At 43.8% G+C, this 20,854-nt stretch overlaps 1 pseudogene; it reads right to left on the bottom strand.

Moving 5' to 3' along the window:
* Positions 1-5,188: 5,188 nt before the first annotated feature.
* LOC117717344 (small ribosomal subunit protein eS10 pseudogene) lies at positions 5,189-7,392 on the bottom strand (annotated as a pseudogene).
* Between the last annotated feature and the right edge of the window lie 13,462 nt (positions 7,393-20,854).

Raw genomic sequence — 20,854 nt, 5'->3', positions numbered from 1 at the left:
GCAGCCGGTAATCTAGAAGACTCTCTTGCCCTGTAAAATCAACTCCACAGCCCTCTGTGTACCCAGCATCACACTATATAAAGAGAGAAACTATGATGTAATGACTGTGAAGAGATGTGAGGTGAGCCACAGACAGCTTTCAAATATTGCATAAGCTAAAGACACCACAGGAACCTTCGAGTACTGATGGGGACCGTCAGAAGTCTGTCTTTATTGGTATGTCAGCCACACATTGTGAGGGCAACTTACTGACCTGAAAAAAACACATTTCCAGCCAATGTGTGCTCCGGCTAATTGACTAATCAGGCCAAGAAAGACCCAGTTGACTTTTAGATGAATTCAGATCAGAGTCAATGCTGACAGGACCCAGAAAGACAGATTTAATTTATTTACTCTTTGTTTTCTAGTTTTGTAATTTTAATTAAAGTGAGTAAAAATCTTGTCTAAGCAGTTTTTTTTCCCTCCCTAGTATGAAAGGTGTTGACATGTTGAGTTGGGAAGATAAAGACAGGAAAAGGATTGGAATTTGGTGTGAATTAACATATCACAGGGCTCCCGTGAATGTAAGAGGTGAGGAAACAAACACATGTGTTAATTCGACTCCCACAGCAGAGGGATGCTGTCAAGGCATGTGGGCTGGTATGGCCAAATGCTGTTGATTCCAAAAATGTAATTTCATTTGATGGATTTCATTGTAATTAACACAGGGAGTTGCATCAACTCAGAACTCTTAGCATGGTGTCTTGGGAGAAGTTAGGAAATTCATGTACTTACAAGATAGGATTCATATCCTGCCGAGGGTTTATAACACTAATAGGTCCTGGGAATCTTCTGGGATTGTGTCTTCATACTTCCAGCTAGAATTTCTGCATTGCCCACACATGCATGGCTACGTGGAGCTCATTATGTGGTATTTGCTGGAACGTGGGAGCCATTCAGTACAGGGACCCTGCATTCTTAGCCATTTCGAAGCCCTGACTTCATAACCAGAGAGACTCAGCAGTGGCTTTTCATGAGCACACCTGGTTACGCAAACCTGATTATGATCATTGCTGACATTAGCAGTTTCCCAAAGCACACTACACATGTGGAGCGGGCTTGCTAGATATCTTGGGAGTTTAAGCAAAGCCTTTTGAAATTCATGTGGAGGTAGAGGTAAATAGAATAAGCAACAGGAAAATGTATTTATGTTAAAAAAAAAAAAAGGAAAAAATATCCAATAGAAGACAAAGAGATACCATTCCATTTGGCATCTTGGAAGCAGACCAGAGCTGCCAAGCCTCTAGGGTGGGACCTACCTACAGGTTGAGCTCGCTCATAACTCGAATACTGTAAAAGCGGTGTGTATGCCCTTTCAAATCTCTCCTTGGGAAACTAATTAGCAGAATAATAAAAGGCAAGACCAACTCTTGTCTTGCTTGTTGGGGATATAAAAAAAACAGTGGTTCTAATTAGCAATAATTAAAATTTAATTAAGAAGCTCTTCACAATCCGCCGCCTCCTCCCCTGGCTGGCGCTGGCCCACCCTTGCTGGAGGAGCTGTTTTTATTCCCGTGGTGCTGAATCACGGCTTACTCAGAGGCCACGGACCACAGCTTAGCCAGCCCGGGCTAATCGCTGCTCCCTTCTAAGAGGGGCAGACACGTAGTCCACACTTTTAGAACACAGGCTACTATTTTCCTTAATTTTATGCTCATAAATTACGATTCTTTACCCCTCTTTATGAGCGGATTACAGATGCCATTGCGGCCCCCCACCCCCTTTAACGTTGTGTCACGTCCGTTCATTTCTACCCGTGCTGGGACAAGAGGACAGGGGCGCCTACCAAAAATACAAGTATTTGGACCCTAATTTCACGAAACTTAGCTTAGGACTAAAGATAAAGTCACTGGCAAAACCCTGAGTTTAAAAAATATTAAATATTCGAGGCTATTAAAAAGATAAAATAGCACATTACGGTTGAGAGTCAGAGAAAGGCAATTTGACATTTAATGTTTCGTATAAGCTCAGATGGAACCTAAGTGTAAATTTTAATTAGAATATTTCAGATTGCAAAAATGGCTGATCATGTATGTGGATGTAATGGTATATCCTGTGTTCTATAGATTTTTATTCCAGTAGAAAAATGAATTCCAGGTCTGACTCTGTCCTAGTTTTGGGCATGAAGATTAATCTCTCAGTTTATAGAGAGGTAAAACCAGGAAAGCCCAAACCCCAATATTCGATGGTTCATTGTGAGCAAAAGAAAAAAGGAAATAATCAAAAACAGAGGGAAATTAGTTTTTTTAAAAGCCACTAGACTGAGAAGCATAACCCCGGCTCTTTAATTATTAAGGGAAGGTTCTGAATCTGCTCCATTATCTTAATTATGTTTCTGGAGCAAACATTATCTCAATGTGATAAAAGATGACATGACACTGAAGGTAAGGCCGGCAGATGTTACGTGGGTAACAAGCCAGGAGACCCACATTCTGGTAATTTCTTGCCCACTAGACATGTTCTCATTAATCTGTGATTAATAGGATTTGAGTATACTAAATGATGATGATCTATTGTCTGTCTTTGTGGAGCACCATGGAAGGAGTCATTTGTCAGCTCGGCTTTTGTGTGACTATTTAATAGCAAAGAGGGAGAGAGAAAAGACGCTAATCTTCTAATTGGCATCTAAAGAGAAGAACTAGAATACTGTCTGTTTAGAAATAGCCTGGTGTAATTCCTATGCCCGAAGAAGCAAATGCGGGCTATATGTATCCTTTATGCCACTGTGCCTTGAAGAGCAAAAAAGATGGGGCCGTAAGAAAAAAAAAACCAGCAATAAAACAATCCTTAGAGATCACACAGTAACAGCTATTAACCTAGTTATGAGGCTTTGTCAATGGTAATGACTTGCTAAGAAAGGGACAGAAGAAAGAAACTATTTTTGGTTAAAAAAAGTTGCCCAGATAGACCCTTCCCCCACCAACACACACACACACACACACACACACACACACACACACACACACACACAAAACATACCCACCACACATACCACATACACATACCACACACACACCACACACTGCATACCACACACACATACACACACACATACACACACACTACACACCACATATACACACATACACATACCACACACACCACATACACTCTATAGTACACACACCACACACACAGACACACTACACACCACATACACACACATGCACATACATACACACCACACACACTGCATACCACACACACACCATACATACCACACCACATACACATACACACAACATACACAGAATACATACCTCACACACAGCACACATACACACAGCACACACACATTCACCACAAACACATACACACTAACTATACACCACACACACAGCACACACAACACATACAACACTCTATATACACATATATACCACACACCACACACACACCCCACACTACACATACACACCACACACACCACACATACAGCACTCTATACACACATATATATCACACACACCTCATACTCACACACCACACTACACATACACACCATATAGCACACACACACTCACACACATACTCACACCCCTATACACACACACTCATACACATACACATACTCACACCCCTCATACACACACACACTCACACACACATACTCACACCCCCATACACACATTCACAAACACTCACACACACTCTCTTACACAATCACACCACACTACACACACACCACACAGTGCACACACACACTCACACACATACTCACACCCCCATACACATACTCACACACACTCCCCATACACACATACACACTCATACCACACTACACACACACCACACAGTGCACACACACACTCACACACACACTCACACACATACTCACACACACCCCCATACACACATACACACTCATACCACACTACACGTACACACCACATAGCAACACATACACACTCACACACCCCCATACACACACACACACACACACACACTCACATCCCCATACACACACTCACACTCACACACAAGCCACCATCATCACTTCCAGCAACACGTACATGCTTCGATGATAAAAATGTTAATCAGTGGACACAGCAGCGCTTTCGAGCTGGCAGATGGTGTGTGGTACCCGTGCTTACACTCGCCCTGGTCTCTATAATTTAAAGTCTTCCTATGTTTCATCCTTTTATGGTCTCCCGGTTACTGTTCTGTGTGCTGGAAATGAATAGGACAGGGCCTCACTGGGAAGCCAAAAATAATTAGCTCCCACAGAGCAGGTAGAGAACAGCTGATCAGCCCTCTGGAGAGAGCACCTGGCAGAAGAGGGACGCTAATATGGGCCAGGAGCAAGGGTACCCAGGATAACAGTCCGGGGTCCTAGCTCAGAACCTTGTGAAGCAGGCATGGGGTAGAGAAAGGAAGTTTAGTCATTCTTAGCTATACATAGTGAGTTGGAGGCTAGCCTGACAGGAGGCTCTCAATCAATCAATCAATCACCTAGATTTGCATAAGAAAAAAATGTGGCTAGGTTCTGCTTTTGCTCTCAGGGTATTCTGGCACTGTTGTGTTCTATTCTGGAATGGAAGAAAAGACGGTTATCTAGGCGGGTAGATTCTCAGGATCTCAGCTAGCTTGGGGAATAGCCTTCTCCCGAGACAGTTTTCAGTGAAACAGCTCTCTTTTATTGGGGGTAACAAGGGCTACATAGACCTCAGACAGTGGGTAGGAGTTTTCAGGGTGAGAAAGGAAGTTAAGCCTGTAATCTGGCCACCAGGTTATGTGAATACCTCAAAGGTGGCAGAGATGGGGGTCATACACTCCCCCTGTCTCTATAACGTTAAAGTCTTCCTATGTTTTATCCATTTATGGCCTCTCTGTTACTGTTCTGTGTGCTGTAAATGAATAGGACAGGGCCTCACAGGCTATGAATGCTGGGGCATGCCTCTCCAGACCAAGAAGGGAACAGTTGTAACTCCTCCCAGTCTCAGGACGAGATTTTCTGGGTTTGGAGACTTCTCAACCCCACTCTTGCTCTAGACTGGCTATCCAAGGTGTTTCTGGCCCCACAAAACAAAACAAAACAAAATAAAACAAAACAAAATAAAAATTTTCCAGGTCTGTCTGTTTTATTTTTCCGATTGCAACAATTTCTAGTTCCATCCATTTCATCCTTTTTTTTTGTTTTTGTTTTTCTTTAAAGTTTATTTAATACAACATAATCTCCAATTTCACTGAAGTGGCTGACCACGTCACCTCTAAACTGGAACTCAGTTGCTGAGCCAGCCCCAGCCTTGGTTTTCTTGTCAGCTCCAGGGGGTCAGCACTCCTTTTGTACATGTCTCTGTCTCCCCCACCCCCTTGTGAATCTTGTGGGCCCTCGGGGCAGCACAGGGTGGCAGGCACAATCTCCAGAGGTAGGTGCAGGTAATCTCAGAGATACTAGATGCCCTCATTCGTAAGGTACCAGTAGAAATGTCTCCAAGCAAACTGCTCCTTCACGTAGCCTCGAGACTGCATGGCCTTCATTATATGAAGGTTGGTCACATTCTTGTCTGCCAGCTCCGGGTGTTTGGGCATGTGGACATCTTTTTTGGCGACCATCATGCCTTCCTTAAAAAGTAGTTCATAGATGGCAATCTGATTCTTCTTAGGCATCAACATCGCGGCAGCTGCAGGGTTCAAGGCAGAGGCTGGAAAGGGCCATTTCATTCTTCTTTATGGCTAAATAAAACTCCCAGGACCTTACCGGGACAGGAAGATCAGGAGTTTTTACACTACATGGTGTGTAAATACGTATGTGGCATTTACACCCCGTTGTCTTTATCCACTCATCTGCTGATGGACCTGCAGGCTGATTCTATAACTTGTCTATTGTTGAACAGCGGCATGATAGACTTGGGTGTGTCGCTGTCTCTGTTCCATGCTGACCCTGACTGCTTTGAGTTATATACCCAGGAAGAAGGTAAAGCAGGACCATATGGCAGTTCTATTTTTAGTATATTTTTTTTAATTGACACCAGCGGAGTCCAAGGGTTTGCCTTACTCCTCTGTAGCAGATAAACAGCCTCTTTCATCCTTCACCTTCTCTCTCTCTTTTAATCTGATCTTTAAGTTTTTATTTTATGTATGTGGTTGTTTTGCTTGGATATATATCTGGCTACCACTTGTGTGCCTGATACCTGGAAGAGAGTATTGGATCCCTCGGAACTGGAGTTACAGATAGCTGTGAGCTCCCATGTGGGTGCTAGGAACCTAACCAGGGTCCTCTGGAGGAGCAGCCAGGGCTCATGACCACCGAGCCACCCTCAGCCTTCTGTTTGTTGTTCATTTAAGCAATAGCTCAGGCTAGTTTCATCTTCTCAAACGCTGTGATTACAACCATGAGCTATGATGTCTGATCAAGGAAACATTTTTCCTGTGGCACTTGGCTCCAAATCAGGGTCTCATTCCTGGCAGGCAAACACTGTATAGCCACAGGCTCCCTTCCTCATATGTTCTTCCAGAATATTCTCAACTTGGATAAGACTTAAAATCCTTAGTGTGAGTGGAAACATAAAGCAAATTTAAGAAGGTGATTTAATGCTATCATTTAAGCATATGTAAAACAATAATAGGCACTGATATTGATAGCTGTGGGATAAGACTATAATTTGTGAATGGGAACAGCACAGTGGCAAACGCCAGTTAGTAGCCGATTAGAGAGAGGGAAGGTTTCTACACCATCCTAGTGCTTTTGAAAGCAGCAGCAATAGCACCAGACTTCTTGATTTCTTAGGAGGCTGTGGTGGGAGGTTCCTTAGAGCTAAACTTGAGGCCAACTCGGGGACAAGACTCTGCCAGGGAAACAGGCAAACAAGTGGAAAATGCTGAAGAAACAGAAACTATGTAACACAATGGAAGATTATCCAATGCTTGGTGATTCGAGTTTCCTGTATTCTCTATTTTTCCAGACTATCCTAAGTAGTTGATAATTTGTTTTTAAAATGTGTTCTCAACATGCAGAGCAGGCTGTCCTCAGATTCAAAGAGATCAGCTCGCCTCTGCCTCCCTAGTGCCAGGATTAAGGCTGTGTGTTCTGACACTCAGTGTGAAGTAGTTTGTAATTTTAAAAGGCAAAATTAAATGCACATGGTTAAATAGTGACAGTTGGCTTTTAGTTTTCAGGCATTTATATTGTGGCAAGTCCAGGCAGCTATTCTAGTTGAGAGAAGGTATGGTGTGGCCACAGAGTGCCCTGTGTAGATACAGGTCGGCACGGGCTGGCACGCACATTCTTATAGATGTGTGACCAGAGTCTTTTAATATTAAGTGGGCTGAAAACTATAGCTGATTTGTACAACAATTCTTATTATTTTTTAAATATTTATTTATTTATGTATATGTTTGTGTGCCTGAGCACAAACAGGTAGCCACATGTGTACAGGACGCTGTTGAGATCAGAAGAGGCATTGGATGCCAGGAACTGGAGTTACCATGCCTGTGAACCACCATGTAGTAGCTGGGAACTGGACCCAGGTCTTCTTCTAGAGCAGCCAATTCGCTTAACCACTGGACTCCATATATCTATCTCTATCTCTATCTCTATCTCTATCTCTATCTCTATCTCTATCTCTATCTCTATCTCTATCTCTATCTATCTATCTATCTATCTATCTATCTATCTATCTATCTATCTATCTGTGTGTGCATGTGTACATGTTCACCACAGCATGCATGTGAAGGTCAGAGGACAACTTTCAGGAATCTATTCTCTCCTTCCTTCCTGAGAGTCCCAGGGTGGTCTTTGCCCCCTGAGCTGTTTTGGGGTTCCCCTCTTTCCTTCTTCATAGTCGACTAAACATCCATCCCCTGGGTTGAAGGTGGCAGTTTTTCCTTTGTTTAATTTTTATTTTTATTTTCCAAAAAGACAGAGTAGGTTGTAGGGAAAGCCCTAAAAACATTAGACTTCAAGTCTGTTTTAATTTATTGCTTGTGTAGTTCAGAAACTTTGGTGGTTTTGGATTTAGTTTAGTTTCTATATCTGTTGTAAAATGAGAGTTATAATCTTTTTTTTTTTTTTTTTTTTTTTTGACAGGGTTTCTCTGTGTAGCCCTGGCTGCCTTGGAACTCACATAGACCAGGCTGGCCTTGAACTCACAGAGATCCACCTACATCTGGTTCTCGAGTACCATGATTAAAGGTATGTGTCATTACACCTGTCTCACTTTTTTTTCTTGAGATACATCCTTTTAAGTAGTGCAGGCTAGCCTTGAGCTCAGAATCGTCCTGCCACTGTCTCCCCAAATTAGAGTATTAACAGTTTTTAAAATAAAATTGGATTTTATGTATAGGAGTTTTGGGTTGCATGATGTCTGTTCACTATGTGTATGTCTGGCGCCTGAGTTCAGAAGAGTGCATTAGGTGCCCTGAAACTAGGCTGACAGGTGGTTGTGAGCCACCACTGCTGGGAACTTAACCCTCTGCAGGAGCAGCAAGTGCTCTTAACTGCTAAAGCCATCTCTCCAGGCCTAGAGAAGATTTAAAACTCCTTTGCGATGTATTTCAATTTTTGCTTTTTAGATCAAGTGTCCTGTACGTGGGGTAGCCTCAAATCTGCCCTGTGGATGAAGGTGACCTTGAACTCCTGCTTCTGTCTCCTGCTTGCTGGGATTACAGGCATGCACTACCATGCCTGGTTTACTCGGTGCGGTGCCGGGGACTGAACTCACAGCTTCCTGCACACTAGGTAATCCCACACCCCCAAGCCCTAACTCTGTTTTGTGTGTTCACTGAAAACACCTATTTATAGGAAACCAAAATAGATAAGTAAGATTTTCTGAGATTCGTCCCCAAGTTACTCCTAACACTTACACAGTCACTCATGAGAGGCCGTATGGAACCCATTGTTGAGCAGTTATACATAGATTTGGAGAAGACATGGACTCCTTCTTTAAGGAGCATGTGAGGAGAGAGCTAGAGAGAGGCCCATCAGTCTTTTCGACAGTAACATCTGCCAGTACTGGTTACTTGTAATGGAACTTCCTGAATAATATGTAAAACATTTTGCCTTGTATATTAAAGTTCTGAGCAGAACAGGAGTCTGCACTGGGGATGGGGGATGGGGGATGGGGGATGGGGGATGGGGGATGGGGGATGGGGGATGGGGGATGGGGGATGGGGGGATGGGGGGATGGGGGATGGGGGATGGGGGATGGGGGATGGGGGATGGGGGATGGGGGATGGGGGATGGGGGATGGGGGATGGGGATGGTTATTTTCCTTACCAGGCAATGAGTCAGATTTCTTTGGTTCCACATGCTGAGCTGCAAATATACCCCCTACCGACTTATCACTTAAGTTATTCTGATAAAAATAATAGAGGAAAGTTATTCACCCTGCTGAGTGATAGCAGTGGGATGGCAGTAGGTCCTTGACAGCCTGCCCTTAGGGATGCTGATTCTTGGTTTAGACAGAGATGCGTTTGAGAGGACAGAGTCAGGCAAAGGCGTATCACATGGCTCTCACATTAGGATCCAACAGGTCAGAGATTAAGATAGAGTATTTTTAAGATAGACTTCTCAAGGTCTCTGCTTTCCTGTGCTCTAACATGAAAAAGAATCCTTCCTATACACACCTTGTATCTTGCTGTTCTGAAGAGCGGCAGGCACAAGAGACAGGTGCTCTAACCACTGAGGCACACTCCCAGCCCCACTTTTCATGTTTCCATTGGTAAGGCTTACAACACTATTGGGGGGGGGGTTAGTTGGAAGAATAGAACACTTACTGCCTATTTCCTTCCTATTTTCTGGCATTTGTCCTCATCATTCTATAGAAAAATAGTCTCAAATAAATTTTTTTTCCCCTCTTCTTTTTACTTTGAAATTTTATAAATCTGAGGAAGTTGGGATTAAAGACATGTGCAAAAATATACATGTCTGTCCCAGAATTCCCACCCCTGAACTACTCAGGAAAGTACGCCTTTTCCTTTTTTTCCATCTCTTTCCCGATTGTGCTTCCCCTAACCCTTTAGACCTCACTTTTTCCCTAAGCTCCCCTCCCTGACATCCAGCTTACTCAAAGGGCATGACATTCTCTCTCTCTCTCTCTCTCTCTCTCTCTCTCTCTCTCTCTCTCTCTCATCCATCTTCTTCCTCCAGGCAGCAGCCAAGATTTACAGCTTTCCAGCCTTGGGTTTGCCTTTCAACTATAACAAAATTGTCCTCAAACCTCTTTTTGGATCTATTTTTAAATTCTTTTACTGATGAGATCCCTAAGACAGCATCCCAATTTCCCTGTTCAATCCACTGGGAAGGAAGAGTACCTTATCTCTTTACATAAGACTTCACTTCATTGCACATGGGGTACCCTGGTCCGTTCTCTTTTTAAAGGGCTAATTATTCCTTCAGACATATTTAGCTTGGCCTGAGGCAAACCTATATTCCTGAGGGTGGGCCCTTGCTCGGGTGACTGGTCAGCTCATCTGAACTAACTCTTACCCCCAAACTTTTATTTTTGTTTGTATGTATTATGTACACCTAGTTGTCTGTCCATGCATCACATGCATGGACATACCTGTGGAGGCCAGATGAGGGTATAGAATCCCCTGGAACTGGAGTGACAGGCAGTTGTGAACAGCAGGTGTGGGTGTGGAACAGACCTGACTGAGCCATCTCTCCAGCCCCTATATTAACTCTTTTAAGAAAAGATTTATTTTTAAGTGTGTGTGTGTGTGTGTCAGATCCCCTGGAACTGGAGTGACAGGTGGTTGTAGCCACCTGATGTGGGTTCTGGGAATTGAACTTAGGTCCTCTGGAAGAACATTAGTTGCTCTTAACCACTGAGCCACTTCTCCAGCCCCCTACATTAACTCTTTTTTATTTTATTTTTTAAAAAAATTTACATCCCCAATGCTGAGCCTCCATGTTCCTCTTCCCAGGGTTCTTCTCCACATCCTCCCTGACCTTTTGCCTCTGAGAGGGTGACACCCCCTATCCTCCCCCCATGCATCAAGCCTCTGCAGGACTATGCGATTATGTGTATCATCTACCACTGAGGCCAGACAAGGCAGCCCTCTGCTGCATGTGTGTGTGGGGGTGGGGGGTGGGGGGTGGGGGGTGGGGGGTGGGGGGGTGGACTCATCCCAGGGGTCCAGGTTAGTTGGCACTATTGTTCTTCCTGTGGGGTTGCCATTCCCTTCAGGTCCTTCAATCCTTCCTTTAACTCTTCCATGGGGTCGCTGACCTCTGTCCAATCTTTGGCTGTGAGTATCTGCATCTGTCTCAGTCAGTTGCTGGTAGAGCCTCTCAGAGGACAGCTATGCTATGCTCCTGTCTACAAGCACAACATAGTTTCAGTAAGAATGTCAGGGGTTGGTGCCTGCTCATGAGATGTGTCTCAAGTTGGGTAGGTCACTGGTCTGTCATTCCTTCAGTCTCTGCTCCATCTTTGCCCCTGCATTTTTTTTAGACAGGACCATATTTGGGTCAAAAGTTTTATAGGTGGGATGATGTCCTCATGACTCCACTGGGGGGGGGGGTGTCCTCTCTGGCTACTGGAAGTGGTCTTTTCAGGTTTCATATCCCCACTGATGGGCATTTTTGATAAGGCTAGCCGCATTGATTCATGGGAGCCTCCCCATCCCAGGTCTCTGGGAGTTCCAAGAGATTCCTGGCACCCCCACCTCCATCCCTGGCAGCTGTATATTTACATTCATTCTCCGGGCCCTCTGGGACTCTCTTCTGTCTCTCTTCATAGGAATAGAATAGGATGAAGATAGCCAGTTCAAAGGGCCAGAAAATATCTTCAACAAAATCATAGAAGAAAACTTCCCTAACCTGAAGAAAGAGATGGCCATAAACACACAAGAAGCCTACAGAACACCAAATAGATTGAACCAGAAAGGAAAATCTTCTGGCCACAGAATAATCAAATCACTAAGTGTACAGAATAAAAAAAAAGAATATTTAAAGCTGTAAGGTAAAAAGGCCAAATAATATATAAAGGCAGACCTATCAGAATTACACCTGACAGAGACTCTAAGAGACAGAAGATCCTGGACAGATGTCTTGCTGACCCTAAGAGACCACAGATGCCCAGACTACTATACCCAGCAAAATTCTCAGTCACAACAGATAGAGAAACCAAAATATTACATGCCAAAACAAAATTTAAATAATAACTAATCCAGCCATACAGGAGACGTACTAGAAGAAGCACAATTTCTTTTTTTTCTCTTTTTTTCTTCTTTTTTTGGTTTTTCGAGACAAGGTTTCTCTGTATAGCCCTGGTTGTCCTGAAACTCACTCTGTAGACCAGGCTAGCCTCGAACTCAGAAATCCGCCTGCCTCTGCCTCCCGAGTGCTGGGATTAAAGGCGTGCGCCACCACTGCCCGGCTGAAGCAAACTTTCAACACAAGGAGGGTAACCACACTCAAGAAAACACAAGAAATTAATTATCTCACAGAAAACCCAAAAGAAGAGCTCTCTCTCTCTCTCTCTCTCTCTCTCTCTCTCTCTCTCTCTCTCTCTCTCACACACACACACACACACACACACACAGAGTACCACTTCCAATGACAAAATAACAGGAACTAACCACCATTGGTCATTAATATCACTCAACATCAATGGACCCATTCCACCAATAAAATGACACAGGCTAACAGAGTGGACATGTAAACAGGATCCATCATTCTGCTGCATACAAGAAACACACCTCAGCAACAAAGACAGACACTACCTTAGAATAAGGGCTGGAAAAAGATTTTCCAAGCAAATGGACCCAAGAAACAAGCTGGAGTAGCCATTCTAATATCTAATAAAATAGACTTTCAACCAAAAGTAACCAAAAGAGATGGGGAAGGACACTTCATACTCATCAAAGGAAAAAGCCTCCAAGATGAAGTCTTGATTCTGAACATCTACATTAACTCTTAAGGAAGGAGATGGTGACATGTCTCCACCCAGAGATAGATGCCATTCTTTTTGCTAAGAGGCTTTCCCTTAGTGGGTCTTCAATGTGACTATAGCACAAACTGTTGTAGTTCTTTCAGGATTCCTCAGTGAAAATTCTCAGACCAGATACTGTGTTTATGGATCAGTGATTATATATATATATATATATATATATATATATATATATATATATATATCTCATACTATATTTGGTATCCACCTAAGAACACCCATTTTGAAACCCATGGATCTCTAAAGAAGTATCTTCTGGTAATGCTAATGAGGTGACTTGAATGGCTGGCATCCCCAAGGTAGCTTCAGGTTGGGGTCTGACTGGAAAGATCAAGCCAGGTTTCTGGGTTGGAACTTTTAGCATTTTCTCCTCAACCTCTGGGGACGGGAGAATGGCTGAAAGTTAAGTCAATCACCAGTGGGCATGGCTTCACCAGTTAAACAACAGATTATGTTTAGATAATGAATTAACCACAAAATGCTAAAAGGATAGGACAGGGTTCTTAAACTGATGGGAGAGCTGGAGTTCTTGGTGGATCCTGGAGGGAGGGCGTGCCAGAGAGAACATGAAAGCTTCACTGACACCCTCCCCTGTAATTTCTCCAAACCATTTCCTCATCTGGGTTCACTGGTTTCTTTTGTATTATTCTTCACAACTAACCAGCAAATGTAAGCAAGTATTTCTTGGATTCTGTGAGATGTTCTGCAAATCGGTTGAGTCTCAAGAAGGGACTGTGGGAACCTCAGTTTGTGGCTTGTTAGCAGTAAGCACAGGAAAACAACTGGTGGCTGTGATTTGCACACGAAGTGAAGGTTAGGGCATTAGACAAGTTGGTATTGAATTGGGTGACACATGCTGATGTCTAATGTTTCAGCATTATTTGCTTAGTGGGTAGGAAAACCCCACACAGGAACAAGTGAGCATTCATGCAATGAGCTTGTGCATATGGTTTGGAAGAGTCCGCAGAGAGCAGTTGCTTCAGCTGCCGAGACTTCTAGTATTATTACATGGTGTTTTTTCTGTATTGCCAGAATAGAAGAGGTATGTGCCATCATTATAATCAGAGGGATAAATGTTTTTACTAAAATGTGAAGTCTGGCCACCAATAAAATAAAATAAACTATAAATCCTAAGGCTGATCGAGGCTGTAGCTCAGTGTTAGAGCAAGTTCCTGGGTTTAAGCACTGAATAAAAAGGAGAGACACCAAGCTTGTTCATGGCCAATGAACAAGCCTCATTGATGCAGGTGCTAGACAAGTCATTGCCATCTTTTGGTCACGTTAGTAGCACGCAAGCTGGATCTGTGAGCGCCCTCTTCTTCCTACATTACTGCAACTTAATGTCCAAATGATAGAGGATGTGTCACCCTGTGGTGACCTCGATCATGAAATGACACATAAGGCCTGGCAACTTAGCTCAGTGGCAGAGTGCTTGGCTAGTTTATGTAAGTAAGGCTAGCATTGGAAAAAGCAACAGCCACAACAAATAAACCAGAGAACACATGTTATTCTCACCCTCAAGCTCTCTTGTAAACAGAATTCTCCTGGAGGTGTGAAGTTCTTTCAGGGAAGAAGTTCTTCCTGACAGAACTTAAGGGCTCAGGTCCCCAGTGATGAATCATCATCTGGATTCAAACTTTTTTTTTCCCTTTGATTTATCTCAGGATAGTAGAGTTGGGATCAGCATTGAGAGTTGCTTTTTTATGAGATAACTTTGTATTCTCATGTGGGAGAGCCACAGATCCAAAGTAGTCAAGTGACCTGAGTGTAAGTGGCTGTAGTTGTCTTTCTTCTCTCTTGTCCATGGTACAGTAGCTGAGGGGTGCTGACGCCAAACATCAGAGTAGCCTATTTGCACAGAATAGCAAGTATCTTCATGGGAGATAGGTTGAGTTTCCCAATTTGACATGAAAATAAAGTAAGGCTGGGAAGAAACGTGAGCTAGTTACTTTTCTGTTGCTGTGATAGAATACCATGACCCAAAGTAACTTTTAGAAGAGAGAGTTTACCTGGATTTACAGTTCCACAGGGATAAGAGCCATGACAGCAGGGAGGCGTGGCATCAGGAGGCGTGGCATCAGGAGGCGTGGCATCAGGGAGGTGTAGCATTAGGGAGGCGTGGCAGCAGGTACTACAGACAGGAAGCATACTGCTTTATGCTGTGAAGAGACACCACGACCAAGAGAGCTTATGGAAGAAAGCATTTATTTGGAGGTCTCAAGGAGTGTGGTGACAGACAGGCAGGAAGGCATTTTGCTGGGACAAAAACTGAGAGCTTTATATCCTGATCCACAGGTAGGAGGCAGAGAGAGAGAGAGAGAGAGAGAGAGAGAGAGAGAGAGAGAGAGAGAGAGAGAGAGAGAGAGCGCAAATAAAAACTAGTGTGAGTTTTTGAAACCGCAAAGCCCAGTGATACACCTCCTTTGGCAAGATCACATCTTCTAATCACTTTTAAACAATTCCACCAGGTGGGAACTAAACATTCAAATACTGGCCCTATCGTGGACATTTATCATTCAAACCCCCAAATTGTAATCTTGTTTCATATTGGTAAGCCAAGTGGGGTATGTATACCTCTAACCCGAAGTACAGCGAGGCTGAGGGAGAAGGCTCACATGTTCAAGACTAGCCTGGGCTACATAGTGAAACTCTGTCTCAAAAAACCTCAAGTTAAAGTAAGCAGGTATAGTGGTTCATGGCTTTAATCCCAGCATTTAGGAGTCTGAGACAGGAGGATTTCTAGGGGCTCAAGGTCATTCTGAGCTACCTAATGAGTTTCAGAAGAGCACATTGTGACACTCTGTCTAAAAAAAAAAAAAAAAAAAAAAAAACCCAAATCCAAATAAGTCAAAACCAATCCCCTAATAAAGAACCAACTCCCAAACAAACAAACAAAAAACCCAAAACAAACAAAATCTTTAAACATAAAGAACAAAACATTACCATCCAGCCGCACATACAAGCCTTTCAAATACTTGATGAAACTCTTGTGGTCACCGAAGAATGTTTTCAATGGTGTTCCTTTCATCTGCATACCTATTAGGCCAGGTCAAACCTGTCCTTGTCTGAAGTTAATTCCGTATTCCAAGTCAAGAACTGTAAACGCAGTGAGCCAAGCCTGATGCTACAGGCTGACTTTCTCCTGTAGGGGTAAAGGGGGTAGAACCACCTTTAAAATCCCATCAAGAAGAGAACTTGGGAAGGAAGTGACGTTGGAGGCACAATCCTTAAAATTTAGAATCGGGATCAAACTTTAAACTCTGGCCCCCTTTTTATTGAAGATTATGGGGGAAGATTTTGATCATCTGAACCAAATATAACACAGAAGTAATCGCTAAGTGCTAACCAGCAAAAGAAAGTGGAATTCAGCCTAAGAGGACAGTTTTGATCCCAGATGAAACCATTTTCTCTTCCTCCTAGTCAGGCAGAAATCTAATTGCTCTTGTCTGATCTGCTCTGGGGAGGCAGACTGAGTGTTATGGATTATGGACAGTTGTATTGATTTTAATCTTAGAAATCAACAAGTGAAGATTTTACACTTTGCACACAGTTACTTAGCCGGTGCTAAGAATAAAACCCGATCAATAGCAATCATTTTTGTTTTACTGTGACTTGTTCTAATTTCAATGTGAGGTTTGGCTGTTTATGCAAGTGTTTGAAAGATAATCTCCCTCCTCACAAGACTTTAACGTGGAACTATTTTTAGCTTTATATAATGTTTTGCAGATAAAACCAAAATAAAACTTAAAGACACTGACTGGTACGATTGGGAGCAGAGAGGGAGATAGAGAAGGAGTTGCACCCCAGTTTAGGGCTGAGGGGGTGTAGCGTGGGGATGGGGGGAGGACATTTTCCTAGCATGCTGAGGCCCCAAGTTAGATTTCTAGCACTTGAAGAAAGAACATCAAGATGGAGCGAGACTCTTTTAAACTGTGCAGGTCTTCGCTGTGGTGTGAACAGTCCCATCCATCAAGGCATAAGGACGAACCCAAGTCCCAGAGCATGGCAGGCATGGTGGTCTCTTCCCTGTCCCTATGATTTCCTTGGCTTCTAGAGCCCTGAGGAGGCCCAGGCTAGCTGCTCAGATTTGCTGTCTAGGACCTGAGTGGCCTGGTATTGAAGGACAGAACTGCAAAAGCCAAGGATAAGCCACGTGTGGTGGTGGTTCATGTCTATAACCCAGCAACTGCAAGGCTGAAGCAGGAGGAAAGCTACAGCGTTAAGTCTCCTCTGGGATATATGTTCCCAGATACTTACGGGATAAGTTCTAGGACAGCCTGGGCTACAGAGAGAGTGAGATCCTGTTTAAAAAAAAAGAAAAAGAGAAATGTGGTGGTGAGATAGCTCAAAGTTGCTTGCAGCTGAGCGTGAGGCCTGAGCTTAATTCCTAAGAACCAGCTCCCATTCTCTGCCCTGCACACACACACACACACACACACACACACACACACACACACACACACACACACATACTCACATACACACACACATACACACACATACACACATACATACACACACATACACACATACACACACATACACATACACACACATACACACACACATACACACATACATACACACAGAGGCACACCTGCCCCAACTACCTACAAATAAATAATGTAATAAGCCTTTTCTTTCTTTCTTTCTTTCTTTCTTTCTTTCTTTCTTTCTTTCTTTCTTTCTTTCTTTTTCTTTCTTTCTTTCTCTTTTAAGTAAAAGGAAGGAAAGGGTGAGGGTGCATTTTACTGATCTGGTTACATTCCTTTCAATCTGTGAACTAAGTCTATTAAGAAAATGGACAGGCAGTGGGATGGGGCACGCCTGAGAAGCAGGCAACGTGACCCAGGAATGAGTACAGACGAGAAATCTTTTGAAGATCAGATGAAATAATGCCTAAGATATGACTTCGGCAGTTGTCGAATGCTCTCTGGTCTGCAGCGCTTGCTGCTTCAGCTTAGCCAGGGAACCCAAGATCCATCCTTCCTGACTGGCGTGCATTCACAGGCTCTTCCGTGGACCTTAGCCCACATCAGCAGAAATGGTTATTTTGCCGAGCTGGTGATGAGAACGAGGATAGCAACAAAAGTCTTCCCTAAGACTCCGATAGGATTTAATAAAATCCTGCCGTGTTGATAAGAAAATGAGTTCTGTTTGCGTAGGAATGGCAACAGCCTGGAATTCTGTGCGTCCCTAAGCTCCAAGCAGAGCCACTGGTGTTTTGACACACGGTCTTACTATGTAGTCTGTAGTGGTCTGACATTTGCAGTGGTTTGCCACATAGCCCAGCAGGGTCTTGAATGCAGTATCTTCCTGTTTCTTTCCAGAAGTGATGGGCATCCAGGCATACACCACCATGCCTGACTTTACCTTTGTTGTTGTTGTTTTGAGACACGGTTTCTCTGTGTAGCCTTAGCTGTCCTGGAATTCACTCTGTAGACTAGGCTGGCCTTGAACTCAAAATTTAGGAGGTCCACCTTCCTCTGGCTCATGAGTGGTGGGATTAAAGGTCTGTGTCACTCCTAACTGGCTTTTTTCTTTCTTTTTTTTTTATAAGACAACACTGATATATAACTATTATGTTTACAGGTATGTGAATGCAGGTTCCTTTCTGTTTTTAGTTAAAACTTTGTGTGTGTGTGCGCGCGCGCGCGCGCGCGCGTCTGCACTTGAATGTGTGTGTATGGCCTGTTGAGGGCAGAGGACAACTTTGTGGAGTCTGTTCTTCTCTCCCACCTTCTCGGAGGTTCTGAAGATCAAAGTCAAATTGTCAGGTTTGCTTTGCCAGCTCCTTCACCTGCTGAGCCATCCTGCTGGCCTTACCCAGGCTGCCCTTGAAGTTGATTGATAACTAAAACTGGCTTTGAACTCCTGATGCCCTTTCCTCTGTCCCCCAAGTGCTGCCATTACAGACATGCGACCACACCTGCTTTACATGTATCTTAAAATTACTTTGTAGTATTTATATGATAAACGCAAAATTTAATTAGAATTAAGTAAAATGTTTATCTTAGACCAGTGGTTCTCAACCTGTGGATCACGATCCCTTTGGGATTCCCATTCAGATATTTTGCATATCAAATATTTACATTATGATTCATAACAGTAGCAAAATTACAGTTATAATGTAATGAAAATGAAAATAAGCAATGAAAATAAGTTTAAGGCTGGGGGTCACCACAACACGAGGAACTGTATTAAAGGGTCAAAGCATTAGGAAGGTTGAGAACTATTGTCATAGACCCCAAAGCTGTGATTCTCCTCTAAAACTTACAATCATGTTATTCTGTTCTACGTCTTGCAGTAATTATGGCTTTAAAAAGGTTGGTGTGAGTGTGTGAGTGAGTGTGTGTGAGTGTGAGTGAGTGTGTGTGAGAGTGTGTGAGTATGTGTGATTGTGTGTGTGTTTGTGAGTGTGTGTGTGAGTGTGTAAGTATGTGAGCGTGTGTGATTATGTGATTGTGTGTGTGTGTGATTGTGTGTGAGAGAGTGTGTGTGAGTGAGTGTGTGTGTGTAAGTGTGTGAGTGTGTGATTATGTGTGATTGTGTGTGTGATTGTGTGTGTGTGAGTGTGTGTGAGTGTGTGTGAGTGTGTGTGTGTGTGTGTGTGATGCATGTAGAGTCAGAGAGGAGCTCTCGCTGGTTCTCCCCATCACTACATGGGTTCCAGGGATTGAACTCAGGTTGGCAGGCTTGGCAGCAAGCACCTCTTTACTGGATGAGCTAGCTATCTCATTGGCTCCTGTGGGTGATTTCCCAAAGAATCACCCTCAGTTTCTCCTCCTGGGCCTCAGGCAATCTGTTATATTCTTCATCTTTTATCCTCAGCGTGTGAGGGTTGCTTGTTTGCCTTGTAGGCTTTTGTTTGTTCTCTAACTGAGACTGATGAGTGCTTTCTGGTCTCAGTCTTTGCAGTAGCTGGGATCACAGCTGTGCAGCCCTGAGCTATGTGTTACTGTTTTGGCTTGAGTGAGTCCTGAGTTAGATAAAACTGAGGTGTGTCTTGAATCAGTTCCCAGGGGTACCTCAGAGGAGAAGGAATAGACACGCATAGTAATTTTCAAATAAGTTCAGCTCTCCCCCAGAACCCGGGGTCTACATTGGGAATGCAAGTGGTTGCCACTTCAACTGAGACATTCCCCAGAATGAGCACAGGAATTCCGGGGAAGATGCCCCCGCTTCCCGCCAGTCTCCAGATGTCCTTTCCTCCGCCGAGTAGTCAACTCAGATTCGTAAACCTTTGGCTGTTTATCAGTTTGTGTTCTGAGCTTTTTGGTATCTGGGTGTTCTTCAGTATTTCTGTTGGGAGAGAACGGGACAGGAGAGCGTGGAGCTACCCACCCCTCCCTGCTGTTTCCGGAAGGGTCACGGGCTCTTAGTGGGATGAACTTTTGGTTTATGAAATCTCTCTCACTTCTGCCATGACTTCCCGTCTGTGGAGTGACTTCCCGTCTGTGGAGTGACTTCCCGTCTGTGGAGTTTGAGAACTTTCTGCTCCTAGCTCATGTCTACTATAGACAGAGGCTGTCCCCATGATGGCATAGACTAGTAGACAGAGGCTGTCCCCATGATGGCATAGACTAGTAGACAGAGGCTGTCCCCATGATGTCACAGACTAGTAGACAGAGGCTGTCCCCATGATGTCACAGACTAGTAGACAGAGGCTGTCTCCATGATGGCACAGACTAGTAGACAGAGGCTGTCCCCATGATGTCACAGACTAGTAGACAGAGGCTGTCCCCATGAAGGCACAGACTAGTAGACAGAGGCTGTCCCCATGATGGCACAGACTAGTAGACAGAGGCTGTCCCCATGATGGCACAGACTAGTAGACAGAGGCTGTCCCCATGATGGCACAGACTAGTAGACAGAGGCTGTCCCCATGATGGCACAGACTAGTAGACAGAGGCTGT

This window comes from Arvicanthis niloticus, chromosome 11, assembly GCF_011762505.2.
Source record: "Arvicanthis niloticus isolate mArvNil1 chromosome 11, mArvNil1.pat.X, whole genome shotgun sequence".
NCBI classification, from domain to species: domain Eukaryota; kingdom Metazoa; phylum Chordata; class Mammalia; order Rodentia; family Muridae; genus Arvicanthis; species Arvicanthis niloticus.
This window is presented reverse-complemented; position numbering and strand designations above follow the sequence as displayed.